This window comes from Triticum urartu, chromosome 7 (assembly GCF_003073215.2).
Source record: "Triticum urartu cultivar G1812 chromosome 7, Tu2.1, whole genome shotgun sequence".
Classification (NCBI taxonomy): domain Eukaryota; kingdom Viridiplantae; phylum Streptophyta; class Magnoliopsida; order Poales; family Poaceae; genus Triticum; species Triticum urartu.
The window spans coordinates 12,136,222-12,143,618 of NC_053028.1; positions in this window are offsets into that span (position 1 = coordinate 12,136,222).

Genomic DNA, 7,397 nt, shown 5'->3' on the forward strand with positions numbered 1-7,397 from the left:
TGACATGCAGGAGGCCAGGATCCGGCTGGTGCAGACGCTGCTGGTGTGCGCGGAGGCCCTGCAGCAGGAGAACCTATCGTCCGCCGAGGCGCTGCTGAAGCAGATTCCCTTATTGGCCGCGTCCCAGGGCGATGCTATGCACAAGGTCGCTGCCTGACGTAGCTTTTTTAGATCTGGATTTTCAGCTAAATTCTCCCTCTTTAAATGTACCTTGCATATTATGAGAGAAAAAGGCATTGTAATTACTCCAAAAAGCATTATTATACATTAAAACATCATAAATAACAGTAGGGACACATGATGCAAAATGGACGTATCACTGGAGACGTTGGTGTGGACATTTTGCATGTTGAGTGAATTATGATGAACTTTTTAAGAATATAGGATGAAGTAAACCTAACCCCCTTGAGAAGGAGTATAAAGATGAAAAATGTTGATACTAGCAAAATCTTAACAAGAATAAAGAAGAAAATAAGCAAAAATGGGAAGAGCAAAAACTTTTCTCGAATTCCTATGCATATCCTCCTCTTCGTATTTCTAGCTCTGGGAACCAAATCCATTTGTTCCCAAACCCAAATTAACCAAAGCTCTGTTGTTGTCGTGGCTATACCCTAGCTCTACCTCTTTCTCAAGCTGCATCTCTCTCTCTTTCTCTGAACTAGATCAATAGAAAAAGAAAAAGGAAGAAGAAGGAAGAACAAGGACACGACAAGTTTCCAGACGCACGAACATCTTTTCTCCTGAGCACGAACTCAGCCCGGCCAAAATACACACTGGCAGCCGTGGCTTTTTAAACGCACAGTGACGCAGCCCTCATGTTTCCTCGTAGCTAGCTCTCCGCTGCATGCAGCGGGCGAACCGGCCATGCGCACGACGCGCGCCATGCGAGCGACGCGGCCAGCTCCACCGGCCACTCTTAACAGCCTAGCTACTACAACTTCGTCTAACTAACTCATCCATGCATGCAACTAGACGCTGCCCACGCAACGCCCGCCCCGTGCTCCTCAGCTCCGGCGCCCGCCGCGCACACACGCCAACGGGACGCCACTGGTTCCAGCGCCCGGCGCGGCTACACCCCACGGGTCTGTCTAACTGACACACACATCACAGTTTACTAGCTAACATTCTCCCCCTGAACCGTAACCTACTGAAGAGTCGGCTCGTCGTCGACGTCGGCGCCATGACCGCCGCTACAGCCTTCACCGCGCACCACCGCACGTCCCGCGCTCCTAAGCTCGTGTACACGACGCGCACGCACGCAGTCGCCACGGCCCGAGTCCAGCGCCCCGATGCGGTCAGTCCCCCGCTGCCTTCGCCACGCCAGCGACGCGCGCTCCGCCGCGCCGTCAACATCATCGTCGTTGTAGCCGCCACTGCCCTGACGTCGCTGCCACGCCTGCTACCGTGCCACCGTGCCCTTCACGCACACTCTCCACGTCCCGCGTTCCCGGCCCGCGCTCCCGCCGCGCACGTACGCGATCTACGCAACCAGGTCCAGCGCCTCACCGCGGTCCACTACCGCGGTCCCGACGCGCCCGACGCGTCCGGTGCGCACCCATAACACGCACCAGTCGCGCCCGGCTCGCCGCCGCGCTTATTGCCCTGCACCGCTGCGCCGTCAACCGCAGTGCCGCACTTCAAGGGTCGCCGCGCCGAACCGCCGCGGCCTCTGCGCCACCACGCAGGTCCTCCGCGACCTCCTCGTCTCCGCAACGGGCGCTGCTCGTCGCGCGCACGGCATCACCGTGCATCGCCGCGCACCGCAGCCGACGCGACCATGTCCACCGCGGACGCCGCCTCACGCCACGGCCGCCCCTCGAACCTTGAGGCTCTGATACCAATTGTTGTTGTCGTGGCTATACCCTAGCTATACCTCTCTCTCACGCTGCACCTCTATCTCTTTCTCTGAACTAGATCAACAGAAGAAGAAGGAGGAAGGAGAAGGAAGAACAAGGACACACGGCAAGTTTCCAGGTGCATGAACACCTTTTCTCCTGAGCACGAACTCAGCCCGGCCAAAATACACACCGGCAGCCGTGGCATTTTAAACGCACAGCGACGTAGCCCTCACGTTTCCTCGTAGCTAGCTCTCCGCTGCATGCAGCGGGCGAACCGGCCATGCGCACGACGCGCGCCATGCGAGCGACGCGGCCAGCTCCACCGGCCACTCCTAACAGCCTAGCTACTACAACTACGTCTAACTAACTCATCCGTGCATGCAACTAGACGCTGCCCACGCAACGCCCGCCCCGCGCTCCTCAGCTCTGGCGCCCGCCGCGCACGCACGCCAACGGGATGCCACTGGTTCCAGCGCCCGGCGCGGCCACACCTCGCGCGTCCTGTTAGAATTAAACCGAGGCACCATCGATTATCCGAGAACCAAAGCAATCACACGAGCATGACACCGAGATTTGTTAACAAGGTTCATCGATATGGCTACATATCCGGGGCCTGACTACGGGCGCTTCTCCCCGTGATACCGTCACAATACCGCACACCGGCCACCCGGGTGCCGGCACACGCCGCCGGCTTCCCCGCGTGCCTGTGCTATTATGTTGGCATAGGTTACATCGTGTGTCTAGCCTCGCTATATATGAGAGGCCTAGGATACAAGTGTCCTATTAGGACACAACTCCATATCCTATCTAAACACAATACTACTATAAGTCCAACTGTAACCTACCTTGCACACAATATTCGACACAACTCTAACACGTCCGTCTAACTGACACACACACATCACGGTTTACTGGCTAACAAGCTCAAAACATGAATTGATCTCCTTCCATGTGGACGGTCTTGTGTGAATCTCTTAGGCGAAGGGGCGATCGAAATGAACCGATGCATGAGGATACGCAGCTACTTTAAGATCGCCTCTACTGCCTCCGCGTAGGAAACCGAAGGGCGAGCACCACCAATATATGCAACCACGTCCAGCCTCAGCCATCGCTCCAAATCTTCCATCTCCGGCGAGCAGGAATAATGCATATCCCATCCCTCGCAACTAGAGGCGCTGGCCCAACATCGGTGGGATGGAACTCAGGCGCAACTAGCGAGAACGGCGCCACCGACATGTTCTGACTAGGCTCCAACAAGTTCTTCCCCGTCGCGTGATCATCTGGCCTGCCACGGTCGCTGTCAGTGCGCGCCACTTTGGCAAGGGCCTCCCGCCTCAGATCTTCCTTTGGTATCGGAATCCACGACCACTTGCACTGGCTGAATTCATGCTGTTGGAATTCGCCCACAGGATCGATCACATCAAATCATACGATGAACATGCGCACATAAACTTTGTTAGCCAAAGACACGTGTCGTGCCTCTCTTCTCTCTTTATTTCTTCTTTTCCTCATGATACAATCTAAAACTAAAGCCATGGTCATGTATATATATACATGACCTAAACTGACTTGAGACAAACCGTAACCTAGACGTATACAAGACTGCTAAACGTATGGACACGTACAAGTCCTAAACCGGACTCCTACTCGTACAAGAACTAGCTAGCCTAATCCATCTAATACTAGGACTCTGACCTACTGTATCTTACCTAATTACACGGCCATGCTGATCACCATGTAGACCTAACATAACACGTCTAATACTTCCTAGTCTAACACAAATACTACTTGGACTTGACACTATTTAAGATTATGCTAACAATCTCCCCCTAATTTTGACATGTCATATCCTTGTGCTCCATCTGATCTTGACTCGTTGTTGATCCGCAACTTGTTGATCCAAACTTCAACGCATGATCCAAACTAACAGCTCACACGGTCGCAACTACGTGTGCAACGTGCAAGACTGGACGCATCATCTGTCTCCACGTCGTACAACTTAACTAATCACTGTCTCACTACACGCCGAGCTTGATCTTCAACTGTTATAATCGTACACTAAGTATGACCCGCCTGGAAACATGCAGTGCCTCCTTAATCTGCCATGTTGTGCCACCGCCATTGCTTGGTCGCTACCTTGCACTCGGTCCGTACCATACCTCTTGTACTTGCTTGCATTAGATCCACTCTCCACTGCTCGCACACCTCCTCGTTTTACGATGGCTTCGCCTACCATCGTCCGCCTTCGGCATCACACAGAGTCCACACCGGCCGCAACCAGAATGCTCCATGAGGACATGGACATGACTCACGGAACACCGTGCATACCGCTTCCACTCCAACGAATCACCACCAAGACGAGTACTTGGACACGACGACGACTTACAGACGCAACAACGACTGACCTGCAAACTAGCATGACTCCTTGACTCATCCGACTTTCCCGGATAACGATCTTGATGAGCTCCAGCGCCGCACCTCGGCACCGCCTCTCCCATCAACGATCTCGTTCCACCTTCTTCCCGACGACAGCATGTCGTCTCCCTCCTTGTCGCTTCACCGAACGACGATCGCCTGATCCTCCTTATCTGTCGCTCCATCCCGCGACTATATTGCCCGCCCCGAGGCGCTAGTAGATCGCCACCCCGGGGCAAGCACAACTTCACTCAAACCTTGATCTGATACCAATTGTTGGAACTCGCCCACAGGATCGATCACATCAAATCACATGATGAACATGCGCACAAAAACTTTGATAGCCAAAGGCACGTGTCGTGCCTCTCTTCTCTGTTTATTTCTTCTTTTCCTCATGATACAATCTAAAACTAGAGCCATGGTCACGTATATATATACATGACCTAAACTGACTTGAGACAAACCGTAACCTAGACGTATACAAGACTGCTAAACGTGTGGACACGTACAAGTCCTAAACCGGACTCCTACTCGTACACGAACTAGCTAGCCTAATCCATCTAATACTAGGAATCTGACGTACCGTATCTTACCTAATTACACGGCCATGCTGATCACCATGTAGACCTAACATAACACGCCTAATACTTCCTAGTCTAACACAAATACTACTTGGACTTGACACTATTCAAGATTATGCTAACACATGCTTCTCTAAGCCGCACCTGATGCACACCGTGATGTCTACTACGCAACCTTCTCTTTGTAGATGTTGTTGGGCCTCCAAGTGCAGAGGTTTGTAGGACAGTAGCAAATTTCCCTCAAGTGGATGACCTAAGATTTATTAATCCGTGGGAGGCATAGGATGAAGATGGTCTCTTTCAAGCAACCCTGCAACCAAATAACAAAGAGTCTCTTGTGTCCCCAACACACCCAATACAATGGTAAATTGTATAGGTGCACTAGTTCGGCGAAGAGATGGTGATACAAGTGCAGTATGGATGGTAGATATGCGTTTTTGTAATCTGAAAATATAAAAACAGCAAGGTAACAAGTGACAAAAGTGAGCGTAAATGGTATTGCAATGCTAGAAAAAACAAGGTCTAGGGTTCATACTTTCACTAGTGCAAGTTCTCTCAACAATAATAATATAATTGAATCATATAACTATCCCTCAACATGCAACAAAGAGTCACTAATAGCGGAAAACAAACAAAGAGATTATGGTAGGGTACGAAACCACCTCAAAGTTATTCTTTCCAATCAATCCGTTGGGCTATTCCTATAAGTGTCACAAACAGCCTAGAGTTCGTACTAGAATAACACCTTAAGACACAAATCAACCAAAACCTTAATGTCAACTAGATACTCCAATGTCTCCTCAAGTATCCGTGGGTATGATTATACGATATGCATCACACAATTTCAGATTAATCTATTCAACCAACACATAGAACCTCTAAGAGTGCCCCAAAGTTTCTACCGGAGAGTCAAGACAAAAACGTGTGCCAACCCCTATGCATAAGTTCATGGGCGGAACCCGCAAGTTGATCACCAAACCATACATCAAGTGAATCACGTGATATCCCATTGTCACCACAGATACGCACGGCAAGACATACATCAAGTGTTCTCAAGTCATTAAAGACTCAATCCTATAAGATTACTTCAAAGGAAAAACTCAATCCATTACAACAGAGTAGAGGGGGAGAAGCAACATAAGATCCAACTATAATAGCAAAGCTCGCGATACATCAAGATCGTGCCAAATCAAGAACACGAGAGAGAGAGATCAAACACATAGCTACTGGTACATATCCTCAACCCCGAGGGTGAACTACTCCCTCCTCATCATGGAGAGCGCCGGGATGATGAAGATGGCCACCGGTGAGGGATCCCCCCCTCCGGCAGGGTGCCGAAACAGGGTCCCGATTGGTTTTTGGTGGCTACAGAGACTTGCGGCGGCGGAACTCCCGATCTATTCTGTTCCCCAAAGTTTTTAGGGTATATGGGTATATATAGGAGGAAAAAGTGCGTCAGGGGAGCCATGAGGGGCCCACGAGGGTGGAGGGCGCGCCCCCTGCCTCGTGGCTCCCTCATTTCTTTCCTGACGTGCACTCCAAGTCCATCGGGTAGCTTTCCTTCCAAAAATAACTTCTCCAGAAGGTTTCATTCCGTTTCGACTCCGCTTGATATTCCTTTTCTTCGAAACTGAAACAATGGAAAAACAGGAACTGGCACTGGGCTCTGGATCAATAGGTTAGTCCCAAAAATAATATAAAAGTGGATAATAAAGCCCAATATTGTCTGAAACAGTAGATAATATAGCATGGAGCAATCAAAAATTATAGATACGTTAGAGACATATCAAGCATCCCCAAGCTTAATTCCTACTCGTCCTCGAGTAGGTAAATGATAAAAAAGATAATTTTTGATGTGGAATGCTAGTTGGCATAATTTCAATGTAATTCTTCTTAATTATGGTATGAATATTCAGATCCGAAAGATTCAAGATAAAAGTTCATATTGACATAAAAATAATAATACTTCAAGAATACTAACTAAGCAATTATGTCCTCTCAAAATAACATGGCCAAAGAAAGTTCATCCCTACAAAATCATATAGTTTAGTCATGCTCCATTTTCGTCACACAATGCTCTCATCATGCACAACCCCGATGACAAGCCAAGCAATTGTTTCATACTTTAGTAATCTCAAACCTATAAATTTTCACGCAATATATGAGCGCGAGACATGGACATAGCACTATGGGTGGAATAGAATATGATGATGGGGGTTATGTGGAGAAGATAAAAAAAGGAGAAAGTCTCACATCAACGAGGCTAATCAATGGGCTATGGAGATGCCCATCGATTGATGTTAATGCAAGAAGTAGGGATTGTCATGCAATGGATGCACTAGAGCTATAAATGTATAAAAGCTCAACAAAAGAAACTAAGTGGGTGTGCATCCAACTTGCTTGCTCACGAAGACCTAGGGCACTTGAGGAGGCCCATTGTTGGAATATACAAGCCAAGTTCTATAATGAAAAATTACCACTAGTACATGAAAGTGACAAAACAGAAGACTCTCTATCATGAAGATTATGGTGCTACTTTGAAGCACAAGTGTGGTAAAAGGAT